This window comes from Cylas formicarius, unplaced genomic scaffold (assembly GCF_029955315.1).
Source record: "Cylas formicarius isolate icCylForm1 unplaced genomic scaffold, icCylForm1.1 PGA_scaffold_9__14_contigs__length_23061073, whole genome shotgun sequence".
Classification (NCBI taxonomy): domain Eukaryota; kingdom Metazoa; phylum Arthropoda; class Insecta; order Coleoptera; family Brentidae; genus Cylas; species Cylas formicarius.
Window position 1 is genome coordinate 17187855 of NW_026844365.1, and position 19408 is coordinate 17207262.

At 36.1% G+C, this 19408-nt stretch overlaps 1 protein-coding gene and 1 long non-coding RNA gene across 5 annotated transcripts in view; one reads left to right on the forward strand and one right to left on the reverse strand.

The window, feature by feature from the left end:
• LOC132707384 (melatonin receptor type 1B-B-like) overlaps positions 1-19408 on the forward strand; it is a 121384-nt gene that overhangs the window by 58023 nt on the left and 43953 nt on the right. The window lies entirely within an intron of this gene.
• LOC132707385 (uncharacterized) overlaps positions 372-19408 on the reverse strand; it is a 46462-nt gene continuing 27425 nt past the window's right edge. For 2 of the 3 annotated variants that reach the window (XR_009619731.1, XR_009619730.1), the window contains 3 exons: positions 7061-7215; positions 3470-7003; positions 372-3388 (listed from right to left, as the gene is read on the reverse strand). This is a non-coding gene — a long non-coding RNA (uncharacterized LOC132707385). The remainder of the gene's footprint in view (positions 3389-3469; positions 7004-7060; positions 7216-19408) is intronic. The other variant, XR_009619732.1, reaches the window with a different exon arrangement.

Consider the following 19408-nt stretch of genomic DNA (forward strand, 5'->3'; position numbering starts at 1 on the left):
GGACCTATTGTTAATCTACGAATAATTCGATTTACCTGAAAAAACTGTGATTGAACTTTGTTTGCCAGAAGGTCTATAACAAATTTGGAACCTAGATGAAAGCAGCTTTTGCACGGATCCATCGAAAACAAAAATTGTCGGACAACGAGGGGCGTCATCAACAAGAACCTGGCAAACAATACAACTGTTTTTAATGGGCTGCAGCGTAAGTGGGGGAAAAGCTCCACCGCCCATTATCTATATATTTCGTAACAGGGGACTGCTCCACCGTACACAGAGTTTCCAAATACTACCTATGCTGCCATATCTAAAGGGTGGACCACAACTATTTCTGAAACAATTGTCTAAAAAGTATAGTCCCAGAACGATCTGTGTTAGTTAATTTTGACGGACACGCTAGTGATCTTGGAGCAGATGTGATAAACACGACTATTGACATTGATTTGAGAGTCTTCAAATCACTCAAGAACGTTGACAAAAAAACCATATTTTTAATCAACAAACCCTAATAAGGTGCCATCACCGTTGAGGCAGGGTCAAGTTCAAGCTCACAAGAAAATATTTCAATAATATCCGAAGAACACGAGACGGTTGTGGTTGAAATCAACCCATGTTTATTCTACTTTATTCTTTCAACAAATTTATCTTAAATATTAATTACATTGTGGCAACTTAAACTAGGATATAATAAAAAAAGAAAATAACAAACCAGTGACAGTAAAAAATATTATTAATTAATGTTAGTATAAAAAAATCTGACACAATCAATTTAACAAAATTTGTCTTATTTTAACTTTAAAGCTAATTTAAAGGATGTGCTTAGGAGCAGAGGTAATAACAAGCGCCGACATTGACAAAATTTTAAGAATACAACCAAAAAAAAGTAAACCAAAAAATAAATCAAAAAGAAATAAAAAAGTTTGTAAGCCAAAGATATCTGAAAGATAACAATTTTTCTGGAAAAAAGAAAGTGCGCAAATATGTCTGTTTGGTTAATGATGACGAAGCAGAAGTAATAGACCGAAAATGGCTCACAATTTATTTTAAAGCGCAACGATGTCTGCACCGTACTGTCGGACATAGAGAAAACACTGCCTGTCTCAAAAATACCAAAAACGGCTAATCGCGAAAAGTATATTTTTGCGACAGCTCCTAAAGTGTTTGAATCATAAGAAATATATTCATTTTTTTTATATATTTCGTTCAACATTAATTAATGTTTTTTTATTTTAGTTGAATGAAAAATAAAAAATGCAGATATGTAGGTATTCTGTACTAGCCCCACCTAGAACAGAACGCATTAATAGCAAAAATAATGACATATTATGCTCTTGTCCTTCACCAGTGGGGAACGTGCGTAACATATAATTTAAAAAATACATGCGCCCAAAATTGGCAAATACTATATTTGCAATAAATATATATTACTAATATGTAAGTGAATAATCACATTAATATGACAAATATACGAAAACTCGTAAATTTAAAGGAAGTAATTTTCATAGTTGTTTATTATTATCTATGGACATTTGTTCGCACTTGCCCCGCTTTACCTTATAACACAGTGGACCACTCGAAATCATGGAACAATAGTGGGCATGGTTCACGAATAGTATAAGTATTTGGGCTACTTGCAGAACATGGGGTATAGGCCATAAGAGATCCAAGAAACAACTGACAAAATCATCTTTGCAAAGGCTTCGCTCCATACTACGATCAAATTTTCTGCCGGAAATTGGGCACGTGCCATCAATGCCTATGCAATACCGGTTGTTGCATACAGCTATGGGGTCATTGCTTGGAACGCAACAGAGCTTAACGACCTAAACATCAAAACCAGAAAGGAGTTTCGGAGCTTACCACCCAAAATCATCTGTAGAAAGATTTCATCTCCTCCGGACACGGATATACTCATCTGCAGTATAAAATGCATACTCCAATATAAATTGTTTTATTATTTTACAAAATTTATTGTATGACAGGTTCTTAACAACAACAGTTGGTAGAACATTGAAATAATTAATGTACCATTTATTTGTACAATTGATTCAGATCCCCTGTTGTAGTAGTTGTGGCGATCACAGTGCTTAGGCATATCGTCCTTTAGCTCATGTATGCACGTGGTATGGTAAATAAACAGTGATGGTAAGGTGAAAATATGATAATAACAATAATATATAGCTTCCACGAGATCAGGGAGGAAGAGGTCTTCTAAGTCTGGAGTGTCTGCATGGCAGGCTTGTCTTGGGCATTGCCTGCAAGATCGCTAATAGCGTGGACCCACTTCCGAGACTCGCAAATGATTAGGAAGCTGCCAATGTCTGAGCATTCCTCTTTTGAGCAGAAAAGCGGCTGACCGTTAGGGCTCACATTCACATTGGATTCAGATAACCAGCACTCACTCCCAGATTAAGAGAGCGGAACAGCAAAAGCTCCTAGAAGACCACGTCAGTAAGCCGCAGCATGGATTGTTCTACAGGCACCTCCAGACTCTGGACCTGTCTAGGAGGCTCACTTTCGTGTTCCTAAGATCTGCTCACATACCGTAGTCAAATCTCTAACATCGCTGACATTAGCTGCGGGTGCTTCCGTCAACATCCCGAGATGCTTGTGCATTTGCCATCAGCGGCTTCGAGCTACATTTACCGGCATAACGCGGCTCTTCGGGTACTTTACTTCACTAACACGAATGCTCCCATACGTCCCAGGTAATATTGAAACAGTGGTAGAAAACAACAATTGCCGCATCTACTGGAATTATGCTTTTCTCACTACAACCTGACTCCGGGCTAATCAGCCAGACTTAGTTCTGTTGGATAAGTGAAATACTCGATGTTTGTCATAAAGTTCTCTGCTCCAGCAGAAACTAACATCGAAATCAAAGAGAGGGAAAAACGAGCAAAATGGATTTTGTGGTCCTAATAGTCCACGTTTTGGGGGGTATGAGTTCCACTAGTGTAAACATTTACAAACGACATCCGGTTGGAATTTGGAGTAGAGAAGTGCAACGTTCATCAATTTCAAGCGGGGTGAGATTCAGGCAGACGAGGGCATGAAATTCATGGAAGGATCTGAGTTTGACCCTTTGATGGAAGGAGAATCCTATAGATATTTAGGTATAAACCAAGTACTTAAGACCAATCAGGCAGTAGCAAAAAAATCAGTAAAGGAAAGGCTTTTAAACCGAGTCAAACAAATATTGAAAACCAAATTGTACGCGGGGCACCAAACCGCTGCAATCAACTCCTGGGCTTTGCCGGTTTTCTCGCAGACGTTCGGTGTTATAAAGTGGAGCCAATCTGAGTTGGAAGCAGTGGACCGGGAGATGAGGGTTCTAATGACAAAGCATCGAACTCACCATTAAAAATCCTCAACAAGCAGAATGTACCTGCCAAGAAGAATAAGAGGCAGATGAGTATTAAATCTCCAAGTACTCCATTCGAACCTGCTAAGAAAATTAACTACTTACCTCACAAACAGCGCCGATAGACTTCACACATCCATAGACATCCATTCATCCATCCATAGACGCATAGACGAAAGTGCCTCTCCACTGAACCTCGCTGCCCGCCAACGACCTCAAACAAAAACATCGATTAAAGATATGGAAGAAGAATGGAAAAACAAAGCTCTGCATGGAAGGTATGCTAAGGCTGTCCACATGATATGTTACCCAAGGATGTCTTAGGCCAAAAACTGATGGTTTCTTAAGCTCTACACAGGACCAAGTAGTTCACACGCGAAATTACAAAAAATGTTTACTAAAACAAGCGATTCAGCATTTAATATCGGCGTGTAGTTATTTAGCGCCAAAAGATTACCTTCAGCGGCATAATGAAGTTGCAGTGATTATCCATCAGCATATACTTACCGCAAAATGTCATCGAAAACGAAACGTACAAGGTACGTACAACTGATCGGCAGGTAAGACACAATGTACCAGATATAGTGGTTGTCGACAAGCAGAAGAAAGAGGGGTTTCTGATTGATGTGAGCATCCCATTGGACGAAAATATGTCTAAGGTAAGGACCGATAAAATTACTAAATATCAAGATTTAGCACACGAGCTAAAGGGCATATACAAACTTGCAAAAGTATCCATAATTCCAATCTCTGCAAACGGAATTGTGGAAAAGAGCAAAGTGTTTACAACTTTTGGGCATAGAAAACCACAAGAAAATTACCACGCTGGGGCAGAAGGCGACAATACTGGGCACGTGCAACATAGTCCGAAGGGTAATGGCGCATGGACGAGTCGTTGACGAGCAAAATCCCGATTGTTCCATGGTGAAAAAGGACCCAACAAAAGTTGTGAAAAGACAAAAAAAAATAAAATAACAATAGTTCATATGGAAAATTGCATTCATTTAATTTATTATAGGTTCCATAATCCATATTAATTAGCGTGAAAAGTACTACTACTTTGCTAATCTTCGGAGCTACACTTAATTTGGTTCACCCGGTATAAGCGATCTATCTGTCGGTCGCTTTAACAATGGTAATTATAACCTTTAGTAGCAGACGCAAAGGAGCTTAACCATCGGAACTTTCCGGGAAGAAATTTCAACGGCCGGATAATCCCCGACGAAGTGTTTGACGAACCGCTCCCCCAGCCCCCCACTCAGCGACTTTTTGTTTGTCTTTCCTGTGTTCTTATCGATAAAGCATGTCAAACAAGCAACACGACAACTGACGTCCAAACATGTGTTAGAATAATGCGTGTTCTATTTCGAACAATAGATAAAATATGATTTCAAAAACAGTATATTATCCGCCGTGTTCAATGAGGGGTGGAGTTGTTTTCCGTTTGGAATGTTTACCTCGTGAACCCATTAGAGTTATTTTAGTTCGGGACAATTCAGTGGCGTGGATTTGATCCGGTTTGGTTACGAGAATTTTAAAAGGAATTTTATGGTTCCGATGGCCTCTATATCTATGTGTTTATGTTTATAATTTGTTTAGATCGATACTATTCATCATGTTTGATAGAGTATATTCTTCAAATATTGCTCTCAAAAAATTACATTTTAAAAATTTTATGACTTCTCTTCGAACACAACTTCCTAAAAATTGTTTAACAGCGAATATCTTTTAAACAAAGACCAATGTATATACTTCAAGATTACCTTCATTTCTTGTGGCTTTAAGTTGATTTCGTATAACCCGATTGGATGATTAGGGTTGAAGTAAAGAACTGAAACGATATATTTCCAAATATTCTACTTATATATTTCTATATATAGATAAAGACTTCCATGGATTCTCTGATTTTTCCTTGGTGGAAAATTTGATGTGCAATTTCATGGTTATGTCCTGCAACTGCTGACGAGTTTATTTGTTGTACTTTTAAGGCTCTTTTATGGTTTTTGAGCATAGTTGATATTTTTCGTCCTGTTCCTCCATTTGCAAGGAATGATGTAAACTCGTAATTTCTCAAATGGAATTTTATCTTTGACGGATCGAAGATGTGAGATTTTTGGACAAGTGATAAGTCTACTTTTAACGTTATATTTCTCAAGAACTTTTGATACGTGGATGTGATGTTTTGAATGTAAATAGGGACAATATTTGCAAGTATGGGGTTGCATTCGGATTGTCTTTGGAAGGTTGTGTTTTTATGGTAGAATGCTTAATATCTCTAATGTAGTAATTTTGGTTTTAGATGGAATGTGTAGAGGGCTTTCTCCTCAAAGGCTCACCTTAAATACATTGGCGATGACTGGTGATATTAGAGAACCCATAACTGTTCCCGACGTTTGTTCATAAATTTGACCGTTACAAGAAAAATATGCTCCAGACAACCATTTTAATATATCTTTGAATTTTTTTCTTTGTGCTCATGACCACCATTTCTTTTATCTGCTTTTAGAATTACGATGTTTTAGATTTCAGAGATTCTCGACCAATGCGTTCAAGCTTCGTTGAAGAATTAACTATAATTTTGACATAATATTAACTGTATAATATGATTTCCTTCTATATGTATCTTTTTCAATTGGAGAAAAGTTAAGTTGCTTAATTGCTCTAAAGCTAACAAAAATAAGTTATTTTAAAGGTGAACTAACAAGTATTTGAGATTCTTTTTTATTTTAATATTTCTTTTAATTCAATTTAATTTAATAAATTTAAAATTTCAATAAATGTGCTTGGAAGGAAAAAATACTAAAATCAAAGAATTTGCTTTGCTTACATTATTTCTTAGTCCATCTTTGATAATTTACTTTTCTTAGCTTCACGGCATTATGCATCAAAATCACATCTAACCAAAACTAACCAAAACGGGGATATCCTATACTCAATATAGAACATACTCTGAAACCAAAAATAATTTGCATTTAAATTTAACTTTATCTGGGGATATTATCCGGGACACCTTGTTACAGGTTTTTCCAGATGCTCTTAATTTTTAACCCCGTCAGACTGACGAAATTAAATTTCGAGATAAAATCAAATCAACGCCAACCGCGCGGCACGATATTACCGCAAAAGTTTTAATAACCGATTTAACGAGTTAATGACATTTTTAATTAAAAGATGGTTAAGCAAATTTTCCGGCAGGCCAAGAAAGTCGGGAATTTAATATTCGGAGAGTTGCACGTTTCGGGAATAAAGTCGCTTCGTGTTCTCCATCTTATTCTGAGGTATTTCGAACGGCAAGGCCGTACGTTTGATGATGCCTGGATTATCTCTAAATTAAAAATTGTTGTTTGTTTGTTAAACATATTTTCATAAAATGGCTGACATTCTAAACCACCCCAGAAGTTTTACACAAAATCACTCTTACGTTCGATGAGGAATCCAAAACACAATTCGGAGTATTCAGTTCTCTATAAAAGTAGGTATCCTGTTTGCGTTGATCTTCTGTTTTTTGCCACTTGCAAAATCATGGTATCTTTATCTTTATTTGTAATGTTTAATTAATATATTATTAAATAACCTACTTGAAGCCCATTTGGCCTAAAAGAACCAACGCCTATCTGTCTAATATTTTTTGCCTAATACCTGCAAAAAAAAAACAATGTAGGTACAATGGTTTGTTATTAAGTTTAAAATCCTCACGTTTTAAAATAGGTCGTCTCTTCTCCATAATAAAAAAATCGTAAATGATTTCCGTTATGGATTTCATTTGTCTTGGAGTGATATGTCCCGATTTCTTTGATATCATTGCCCTCTTCTTCCTTGGCGCAAAAAGAAGCGCTTCATCTCGTACATATCTGAAAAAATATAGTTAATTTTTTGGTACCTTAAAATTCTGATATCGCAGAAGAAAAATAATAATCTATTCGATTCAGTACGTTTGCCCCTGCTATAGGAAAGAAGTGTTTCTTTAGGGATCTTAGGTAAATGATCTATCTGCTTCAGATAAAAATATATCTTCAATGACTAGAATCTAACAAATAAGGGTCAACATAATTTTTCTTTTAAAAAGGGCGAAATCGTCATATATTCTTATAAAATAAAAACATATTTACAGTTCACAGTTATAAATTCGAGCCTACACTGAACGGGAGAAAGCAGCTGTGCTCAAATCCAGATGATTCGGCTAGCTTACTGCGCCGCTTACATCACTGTACTGTTTACTAAATAATCGTACTCTATTATTATTATTAATAAAAAAGTTGAAGAATTTCAAAACGAATTCAAAACAAAATTTAAAAATATTTTTTAAATTGTAAGTTTTATTGGTATCAGTTTTTTGAGCCACCCTCTATATTGCGATGATCGGCAATCCTTCACATTCACATTTTCTCTCACCCCACCAATTCCGCTTTAAGAGCAGAAAAAATATAGTCATTTTTTGGTACTTTAAGATTCTGATTTGGCAATTTAGTTTAGTAGTTTTTAGTTTTTAGTTTTTAGATTTAGTTTGTTTGTCATCATCTATTAGAGCTCTCCCAACAATATACCGTTTTTACAACCTTTTATGGTTTTGACTTCCGAATGAGCTTAAGTTCCGTCTGTTGTACGTGTAGCACAAGCCAGAGCCGTATTTAAGATGCTAGTGAACAAGAACTGTAATATTAATTCATATTAGTGGGCTTTTTATAAATCTTCCTAAAACAGTAGCTTGATTTCAAGTTGATTTTGCCTGTTTGATACGTCGATTTCCTATATTAAAAACACATTAGAAATCTTATACTGATTTCCAATGCTGTCAGTTTTATGAAACAGTATTTTCTTTGGAGTTATTTCTATCCCGTCTTGTGTTTGTAATTAGTAATTACCAACTTACTTATTCAATTGTTTTTCAAGACTCATTTTAAAGAACGGATTTTTCAATTCGTGGACAAATAATAACCGAGGAATCACGCCGATTAAACTCTACACAAATCCGTCAGCTTTCAGCATTTCTATTCACGAAATCTGAAGTACGGTTCTGGAACGTCATTGTGGAATTGCGAATCTATTTATTGAGGGTTGCAAAGAGAAACCCAAGCGAGGTTAGCCTGTGGATAGACCTTCATAAAAATTTACCAAAGTTAAATACCGGATTATGTCGTAAAAACGGTATATCAGGACAAAAACAAAAAGCGTGATTTAATTTCATTTCTTAAGTTTCTATTCTCATTATTCCACTGGCCTCTTTCTGTGGAGGTGACCGAAAGGCTAAGCTTATTTTCCTTATCCAAGCGTGGCGATTTAATCGATTATTGCAAATTTTCGCGTGACCGCTTCATCAAAGAAGTGGCATATTCATAGCCCCGAGCGTGTTCCAAGTCAGTGGGAAAACACAATTAATTAAAAAGGCACTTAAATAAAAAAAAACAATTTGCTAGACAAGTCGACGGTGGCATTGAACTCCGCCGTCTCGGTGTTGCCATGCTAGCGATCGGCTCAGACTGTAGAAGGATTTTCATATTTCGGAAAACCTGCACAAAAACTTATTTTTCACGAAATGTTAATAATAAAAAATCAATCAAACTTCGTAAATGAAATCTTCTTCTCATATTCCAAAAATGAAATAAAACAGAAGATGTTCCACTACCATAAGTATAATTTTAATGCAGGGATTTATTTAGATACTGTTTTATTTATTTATTTTTTTTCATTAAACTTATTGCTGTCACAGAATAGAATAGTAAGAGTAGTCTAATTGATTCCACTGTACTCATTTACAACAGTGAAAAATAAGCAGCAAGTGAATTTTCGTAATAGTGTTATTTTTGGTTTCTAGGATGAACGATAAAAACTTAATATTTCAGCTATATTTGCAGCGCGATGGTTCACCTCTGGATAACTGGTTAATATGTAAGCTTCTGGTCTATAAAAACATATTTCTGCCAGCGGCTTTCAACTGTAGACTTATATTCTCAATCTCAACAGAACCTGGAAAAAAATTATTTTAGTTCATAAGTAAAGAGTCCTGTATGGCAATATGAAGATCCTAATCCAGGTCCTAGCCTGAGCCATCTCTTGCTGAGCCAAAGAAAGCATAGCATCATACAAATGGAGATGAATGCCAAAAGAAATCTGGACGTGAGCATGTTAATCAAGAGTGCTCCCAAAATTGATCCCTGAGAGAAAACTTTTTGTCCTTCAGAAGAACAGTCTCTCTTCTGCTAGCCAAACAATTCATTATTAGAAGTAAAGGCCTTAGTAAAGTAGAGTTATACTGAGAAAGTGGGCAAAATATCATCCGTGATATGAAGAAGTGCTTTGTAGAATTTTTTCTTTATAAAAAAAAATTATTGATTGCTCAGCACTTTTCGTACTGCTTTAGAAAGGAATTGGGCAAGCTGATTTTCCGTCGGCTCTGGAAGAAGTAACATATAACAGGGTCAGTGCTTTGCATAGGGAATTGCTGTGGTCTTCGTTCACTAAGATTATTGTTTAATGCGGCAACACTTCTTGTAACAAAGTGTGGTTGTTGAGTTAGTAATATTATTGAATATGATACAATACAACAAACAATATAATAATATAATATGGGCACCACTTAAGAAAAAATGGCGACAGACTTTGTGCCACTCGTTAGTTCTATTGCAATTTAATTTTTTCGATAGCTTCTATGAGCCATTTCTCTACACTTGACACTGTTTGAGTTGAAAAATAGCGAAAAGAATTCCTGATTAAGGTTTAGCTTTGGCCTGCGACGAAGATAATGAGTTTCTTCATCTAAATCTATATTGTCACGTCAAAGTAATCCCATCTACTGCAACATGCAACAAGCTTGATTTAATCCTCGAAACATTTTTTATATTCTGTTTTCGGTATGTCCATCAGTGCTTCCTGCAGTTTTTCCATTACTACCTCTCGGTTGCTGAAACGTGTTGCAGGTAGTGATTTTTAGACTCGATTGAACAGAACATAAGGAAGTCACAGGGAGTCAAATCATTTGAATTCGGTGGCTGTTGGATGTTATGTGTTGCATTTTTTTTCAAAAATTTACTAATAATGATGGCATTGTGCGACGATACGTTATCATGGTGCAAAGTCCACGAGTTTTCTGCACCCAATTCTGGTCTCTTGCGACGAATTTTTGGCTACCAACTTTACTGTTATACGTTGGAAACCCAAATCATCAACCAAAATGTCTTGGACGGATCCATAGACAGCGTTCAAGTCTTCCTATATCTCTCTGATGGTCAATTTGCTATTATTGATAAACATTTCTGTTACTTTATGAATGTTTTCGTCGGTAATCGGTATCGATCGTTCAATGTGCAACGCCAATCGTATAACTTTGGCAACGGCGCAGCCGGTTCTTATTGCCTCGTGGCATAACTTACTCACGCAATAAATTATGGATATATACGTGGGGAAATAGGACGAAAAGGGAACGCTCCGCGGAGACCGTGAAGAGAAAGTTAATGGTATGGTTGAGATGCGGAATCGGCGATATAATTCAGCGTTGAAGTTTTCCGCGTAGATTTGCTGAATGGTTACGTTTCTGTGTCAGCGGGGCTCAATCTCGGGTTAAATATAGAGACGAGCAATTGTTACGAGGGGTATTTTCGAACCCGATGCCCTGTTAGCCGTTTCTGAAGATTGACAAAATGATAGCGCTTTGATATATTTGTTGTTCGCAACGTAAACTCGATGAAAATAATTCGAACTATAAGTGCGAGATTGTTATCTACTTGTACGATATTTTCCTATAATTAGTCTTGTAATTGTTTTTGTAGCCAAGGAGTGATATTTCATGCTCACAGATCTAGAAATTGACGGTAAACCAAGATTTGCTACATTTTTGAGAGTGATGGAAAGTACTTTGCCAGATTGTAACATGTTATCTGTTTCTTTTATTATTAACTGAATATGCAATAACATGAAATCCTATTACAGTAAATTAGGTAACTAGCCTTTATTGGGTAGATATATCACTAACCTTGATCAAGCGCAGACTAATTCTAATTCTACGTCTACGAAGCTTATACATTAGGCTACTGCGAATTTATACGAGGGTCGCTTGAAACGTTTCCCACCCCACCCTGAAGATGGCGGCATCAGTTACTAAAAGCTAGTGATCGTAGTTGTTTTGGTTGTTTAGTTTGTTTAGTTTCAGCCATCTTGAACTCGTCAAAGGCAATAAGCCAACGCAAATTAAAGTTGAGTTGGACTTTGCACACAGTAATTTACCACAGTGAAATTTAGGGCTTAGGAGATGATGAAAGGTCCGGACGTCCAAAAACTGTAACTATCGACGATAATATTGCTAAAGTTCATGAAAATGTGTTAAACGACCGTAGTATTAAAGTAACCGAGATCGCAGAGGTTATGAAAATGTTCGAAAAATGTGTGTGTCGCATTTTAAATCAAGACTTGGGCATGAGAAAGCTGTCCGCGCGTTGGGTACCGCGTTTATTCACGTTAGACCAAAAACAACGCTATGGAGTTGCTTGCTATTAATTACTGTCGATGAAACTTGGATAGAAGTAACATATACGCGCGAATCAAAAATACAGTCAACAGTGGACTGGGTAGTGGCAACATCGGCTGGGAAAGCGATGGCGGCTGTTTTTTAGGATAGCCATGGAGTCATTTTAATCGATTACCTTCAAAAAGGAGAAAAACGGCCCTATTAAAAAAAAACGTGTTTCATCAATACCTCATTCCTCAACGGTTGCCATGGCGAAAATCCACGAATTACTGCTTGAACTGTTTGACCGTCCGCCTTACTCGCCAGATCTAGTCCAAAGCGACTTCTTTTTGTTCCCTCATCAGATAACTGCGGAGGACAAAGGTTTTCTTCAAATAAGGAGGCAATTACCTTCGTAGGCAATTGTTTTGCAGAGAAAAACGCAGGGTACTATTTGGACGGTTTAGAGAGATCAAAGCATCGCCGGGTGAAATGTTTAGAGTTGCAAGGAGAATATGTAGAAGAATATAAAAAAATGTCTTGTATCATTGCTATATCGCAAAACTTCTCAAGTGGCTCTCGTGCATACAGTGAAATCCCTTTTACACCTCTCATCCCTTATACAGACAGTTTTATATAATCCCGACAACTTCCCGTAAGAAAATCATTTTCGTGACTCTCTCTTAAACGGACACTCTCTTGAGCAGACAGTGCTTTTAATATTTTTTACGAGAAAAATCTCTCTTAGACGGAAGCAGAATTTGTTATAATATATTATTAATATATTCTTATAATACAATAACAAAATTAATCACAAAATGTGGTGATTTTCCGAAGCATCCCTTGCGAAGTCGGTTTCTTTCTTGTTGTTCTAGCTACGGTTCTTAAGTGCTAATACCCTTGTCTTATCTTTTTAATCTTGCAATTCAGACACATTCTAATATCTGGAATGGGACTAGAATAAACCCGTTTTTTTCAAAGGGAAATAGCAGTGAAATCTTGAACTACAGTCCCCTGCCTATATTATCACCTTTTGCGAGGGCTTTCGAGAGCGCATTGTACCATGGTGATTTTGATCCGGTTAAAAATTAGATAGCGCAAGTTCAGCATGGTTTCTTTAACAAACGTAATGGGACATGCTTCACTCGATTTACCTCTCAAGCATAGGATAATCGACTTCAAGTGGATTATACACTTCTCAAAAGCTTTTGATAGGGTTGAACATTATATTTTTCCCCACAAACTTGTAGAGGTTGGGTTCGATGAAAATCTAGGATTGCTCTTTAAGTCGTACTTGACAGAGTTCAATACGTCGAGGTGAGAGGACATAAGTCCTATAAATTCATTGCCACGAGTGGGGCTATGCAAGGGAGTATTCTTATTAGTGATATAGTTACTGGAATATCGAATAAATTATTACTATATGCAGATGATATGAAAATATTTATATTTATCCATAATTAAGATGACTGTCACCCTCTTCAGAACGATCTTCAAATTGTTGACTCTTGGTGTAAACTCAACAAATTTCCATTGAATATTGACAAATGTTTTTCTATTAGTTTTTAGAACAATATTGGTTGCATTGGTTTTGATTATTTTCTGGGAAACATAAAACTAAAACGAATTGATGGCTCCAAATATTTAGGAGTTTTCGTTTGCCAACTATATCAATCAAACTTGTAACAGTGCATTGAAAAAGTTAGAATTCATATTTCGGAATGCTAGTGAGCTTACAAGCACTAAAGACACTATACTTTGGTTATGTTAGATCTATGCTAAAGTATGGGGTCATTATATGGCATACGGTATTAAATACAATATTCGATTAGAAAAAGTTTAAAGGAAATTTTTAAAATATCTAGCTTTTAGGTGTGATGGTGTATTTCCACAGAGACGTTTTTATTTGATCTCTTATAGGCTTCTCTGAATTGTTATGCCAGACCGGTTTTCATGTTCCTTCGCTAGCAGTCAAAACGTTTATTATGATTGAGATTTTCTAGAAAGGTCGCTCTGTGACTCCGACTTCACAAAACGACGTCCTGGTTTAAATACGATCATAGGCTCTTCGAGCCACGAACTGAGTCACTGGTCGGTACAGCCTTGTTTCCGAAGTAGACGAAGACAACACTTTCATAATTGAGCGGCACGCTGGTATTTGGTGTAGTTCTCGTGCTGCGCCAGCATATATTCCTCCCATGCATCCAGTGATCAAAACTACAAGTTTTTCTGTGCGTCCAGCATAAATTTGACTAAGGTCTTCTAGTAGCTCTTGATAGTTTTGTATCTTTTCCTGCTCCTTGTTTGCTATGTTTTGATCACCAGGGGCCAAAAATTCAATCACGAATAATTGCTTCGCTCGATGGCCCAACAAAACTAAATCGGATTTATTAGCGCTTATTTTACGCAATGTTGGGAATGCATAATTCCAGTAGATTCGACATGATCCTATCCTATGGCACGTCGGATGATGTGGGCAGCCTTAAGGAGAGTAGTTTTGTGCAGTGTCGCAATCGTGTTTTCGTTGTTACCCGGTATTTTATTGAGTGTCTCCGCAAGGTTTTTGTGGATGATTTCTGTCGCTCCGATAATGACGGGGACAATAGTTGTTTTAAGCCCCCACATTCTCTGCACTTCTATTTGAGGGTCTCTGTATTTTATAATATTTTCGGATTCCTTCTCTTTTATTGGGGCATCTGATGGTATGGCAACGTCGATGAATACTCATGTCTTGTTTTTAATGTCATTAATTATAATATCTGGTTTGTTTGCCATCACAGTCCTGTCTGTTTGTACTTGCGTGTGCCATATTATTGTGATTTCCCCTTTGGCTTCAACATTTTATAGGTTGTGGTTGTACCAAGCGTCTTCTACCTCTATACCGTAGTACTTAAAGATTTTGTAATGCAGTGTTACGCATACTTCATTGTGACGTTCAAGATATTCTTTCCTTGCTAGGACTGGGCAGCCTGTGGTAATGTTTTTAATTGTTTCATCATAATGTCATAATGTTTACAAAGTCTGCATCTTGCGTCCATTTTTTCTTAGGATATTTTCTTCTTATATAGTTGGTTGAAATGGCCTGGTCTTGAGCAGCGATTATCAAAGATTCTGTTTTTCCCTTTGATATTCCTGTTATCAGCCATCTGAATGTCTGCCTCTTGTCCATCCCATTCTTATCGACTTCTCTGTCATACTGTCCGTGCATTTCTTTGTTTTTCCATCTTTGTTCTGTTTCCTCCTTAATTTTCCTCCTGCATCGTTGTCTGAGCTTTTTCGTTTTGTAGGCTGCTCTGGTTCCGTTCATTTCATTTATAGATTTGTTTGTATATTCTTCTTTTGTTAGTTTTTGGCCTTTGTTCATCAGTGTATATTTTTCTTTTCTCTCTATTTCGTTGTAATTTATCAACTCCATAAGCCTATCATCTTTTTTTCCCCTTAAGTAGTTTGCGATCCTTATAATTGTCAAGTAGTAAGTATGCTCATTGCCGATCAGTCCTCTTCCTCCTCTTTCTCTGACTGTATATAGCCTATCTACGTCCTCCTCTATCCAGTCTACAATGCCGTAACTGTATGTGAGGGCTGGTTGTGCAAGTGCTGTAATGGCCATGAATTTGTTTTTTCTGTAAGATAGCTACTTAGGATTTTTCTGACTCTGCTGTAATATTCCTTGCACACGTTTTCCTTAATATTTATACCTTCCATACCAATATTGTCCAATATTCCGAGGTATCTTTACATTTGTTCATATTTTGAATTTTTGCAGTTTTTCCTCATTTTACGGTTATTTTGGCGCATTTATCCAAACCAAATTGCATCCGTATATCGTCACTAAATACTTTGACAGTCACAAAAAGATCTTCTTGTTCTTTGTCATTCTTTGCATATAATTTTAGGTCGTTAATGTAAAAAAGGTTGACCTGCCTCATTTTCTTGTATAGTACGTATCCTCTATTGGTACTGTTCAATTCATTTGACAGCGGGAAAAGCGCCGTGCAGAAAATGAGAGGCGATAGTGAGTCTCCCTGAAATATGCTGCTCCTTATATCGATTGTCCCTGCATTCATGATTGTTTCCTTCGCGTTGATTGTTAGGTGCTTGTGGTCTTGTACTTTAGGGTTTTCTGTTTCATTTCGTGTATTTTTTCCTAGGTTCTGTGGTTTTTCTTGTATAGATGTTTGAACTTGCGCCTTGACTTGGTCTATCTCAATTTCAGTTAGTTTTTTATGACTCACTATAAATCTTCTCTGCGTTGCTAATGTATTCGCAGAGATGTTGGGGTGGCTGTTTGGCCTTGTATTCTTCTTTACTAAATTTTGTTGGTTCATTTTCTTTTGCTTCTCTTTCTTTATTTTACTTTTGAATCCCTGAAGGGCTTGGTTGGGCATCCTCTGTTAGGTTCTCTTCAGGGTAGTTTATCTGAGTTTGATGTTCCTGTCCATTTTCTCGTGTACCATTTGCGCTGCCGGGGGTCGTTGCGAGTAATTCCTCCTGACGGTCCTGATCCAAGTCCTGCTGCCTTGGTCCGCCCGAGTATCGTTTTCTTCTAGTATTGAAAGCTTCCGATCCACGCTAGGAAGCTAGCTAGCCTGCCTAACGGTTCTGGTTTTTGTCCAACACGCGTATTTTATTTTCCAGTGTTTTTCAGCGTTTTAAACTGACGAACGTACCCCATTGCGGCTCCCGATAACTGACCAGCTACAGCCACGGATTATTATTATTATTATTAGGAGATGAAGTGCGTAGACGCAAATTTTGCAACTTTTAATAATGAGGTCAGGTCAGGAAAAACTCAAGCTGCAGAGATTATAAAGAACAAAGTTGACTTGAATTTTCAACTCCCTTGATACGTGCTAAAGTACTTTTCGTTCTTCGTCTGGTTGGTTTGGACACAATATTGCTTTCAAAGCAATATCCGGAAAGTCTGCATCAGTATATCCACAAGATGTTTGTTTTGTTCTTAAAGAATTTATCTCAATTGATAAAATATTACTGAGGAAAGTCTTTTTTTTATGCATTACCAAATAAAACTGACTCTAAAAAACGAAACATTCTTTGGTGGAAATCTCTCCAAACAACGGATAACCACACTACATTGTGTCAATATGAATGAAGGGAAAGAAAACCTATTGGTTATAGGCAAATCAGTCAGACATAGGGTATTCAAGAACATTAATTCAAATAAGTTACTAGTCATATGGAAATCTAATAAAAGGCCTCGATGACAAGTGATATAATGAGAGATTAGTTAGACGATTTCGATCGAAGATGGGTTTTGAAAGGAGGAAGATGTTATTGTTTTTAGACAACGCCGCCGCTCGTCCCAAAGATATAAATTTGAAAAACATTAGAATTTGTTTTCTTCCCCCGAACTGCACATCTCTATGTCAAACTTTGGATCAGGGCATTGTCGACAATTTCAAATATGGACACAGCGGATTCTGCCTATGACTTAGTTAAAAACCAAAACCAAAACAGGATGGAATCAAGTGACTAACACCAATATAATAGACCGTTTTGGAAGAGCATTTCAATCAGAAAATCAGCATTTAGAGGAAGAACATAGTGATATAGAAGATGAAATCCCTCTTTCTTTACTTGCTGTAATTGGTGGAAAGAAAACAGAAATTTGTATTGGCCGGGAAGACATTGAACATTTCTTTAACATTCACGACAACGAAACTGTTGAAGAACCTATGTCCGATGAAGCCTTTTTAAGAGGTTTTAAGAAGTTTTTCAAAATCAAGAAATATCAGATGTCTACAATAAAATCTTTAAACTTGTTTGTGAAAATAAAGGATACTATAATGCTTTTGGAACGTTATCGAACTTGCAAATACATTTCCAACAAGTTATGTCAACAACATTGGATGAGTTGTTTTGCAAATAAAATCTAAAGCGATGCATCTTCCAAATGTATGTAGTTTGTTATCATTATATTGGCATAAATACAAAATTTAATATGAATAATGTTGTTGTTGTTATTTATTTTTGATGTATTCTGTTTTGTGTTAAGTTTTATTTATTTCTTCTTTTGTAGAAATATCAATATAAAATATATGGGCTTAAAGTCTGGCCACATCACTTTCCGCTCAAGAGAGATTTTATTGTACATGAAATGGTTTGAAACTTTTGAAACTCACACTATAGTTGCAGCAATTGTTAAACTTATGGTCTGGCTTCGATATGTTGACGACATCTTCATCTGGAATGCAACAGTTGGACGGCTATATTCCTTTCTCAATCATCTTAATTCTTTGCGACCGTCCATTAAATTTACCGTTGCGAAAGAGAGGAACGGCTGCTTAGCGTTTTTAGATGTCCTAATACCGAACAGTATTTAAATATAGAATCTAACTATTCTGAAGCAATCATATTAAGAACCATCCAAACACTCTGCAAATGAACAATAGGCAGTGACGAAGCATCACTCGATGTAGACTTAAGCAGTATGCTATGCTATGGCTATACTCAAAAATATATAGATAAAACATTATCAAATTGTAAGAGTAAAGGAAAAAAAATTTAGAAATTAGTAAATATATGACTGTTGTAATACTGTTTCTGACAGATGCAAGTGGTATTGAGAAATTATCATTTGAAACTGATTTATGATGCTGGCAATGTTGTAAGGATTTTTTAAATAATTTTCTATTATGACATGGTTGGATTGAGTTTATTTTACAATATTTTTTAAACTGCTTTGTGGAGTGAAGAAAATAATTCTTTGACACATTTCATGAGTATACAAATATTAATTTGTCCTCCTTGTTTCTAAAAATGGTTACAAAGATTAGACCTCCACTTACGCACTTACGCAAAATGAACAGTTAATTTCCATAAACTATCACGACATAATAAATAATAAAATTTTTGATAAATAATGAGTATCGCAAATCCTTTGAAATTTTAATTTTTCTAGTAAGTGTCAGATTTAGATATGAAGTCAGTAGATTCCCCGTATATTTAACGCTTAAATATTACTATTATTATTATTACACTCAGGTTCAGTGGCTTGCAAAATAAAGAAAGGTTTGAGAAACAAAATATTTTGGGTGATTGTTTAATCTGAAGAAGAAATAAAGTGGTTACAAAATTTTATTTTACAAAAAAAACTTCTAATATCCTTTAAAAGAAATTGTTTCAACATATTCCTTTCAAATTATTGACGTTTAATGATTTAATTGCGAAAGAAAACATTACAAAATGTTTTAAGTTTCTTAGACTTTTGGCATTTGCAAGTCGATTGATATCAAATCAGAATGTCTAATTTAAAATTAGTTATAATTTACTTTATGAATAGCGAATAAACATCTATCAAACAGAAAATAAACTCTTTTTTGGAATATAAAACCTCCCCCAGAATACATAAATTATGGTGTCGCGATTATTATTTGATAATTTTTCCGTGGTTAACAGCCCTTCGACAACAACATTTTAATCGCCCTGCAATTTATCTAAAATTGCCTGTAATATTTGCTTCGCGTGATGAAATTTGCCAGAAAAGACGTAAAACCGACGTAAACGCGACTATAGAACGTAGTCGATAACTCGATAAAAAGTTTCGTGTATTTTGGAACGTTTGACCCGAAAACACGTGGAATCTC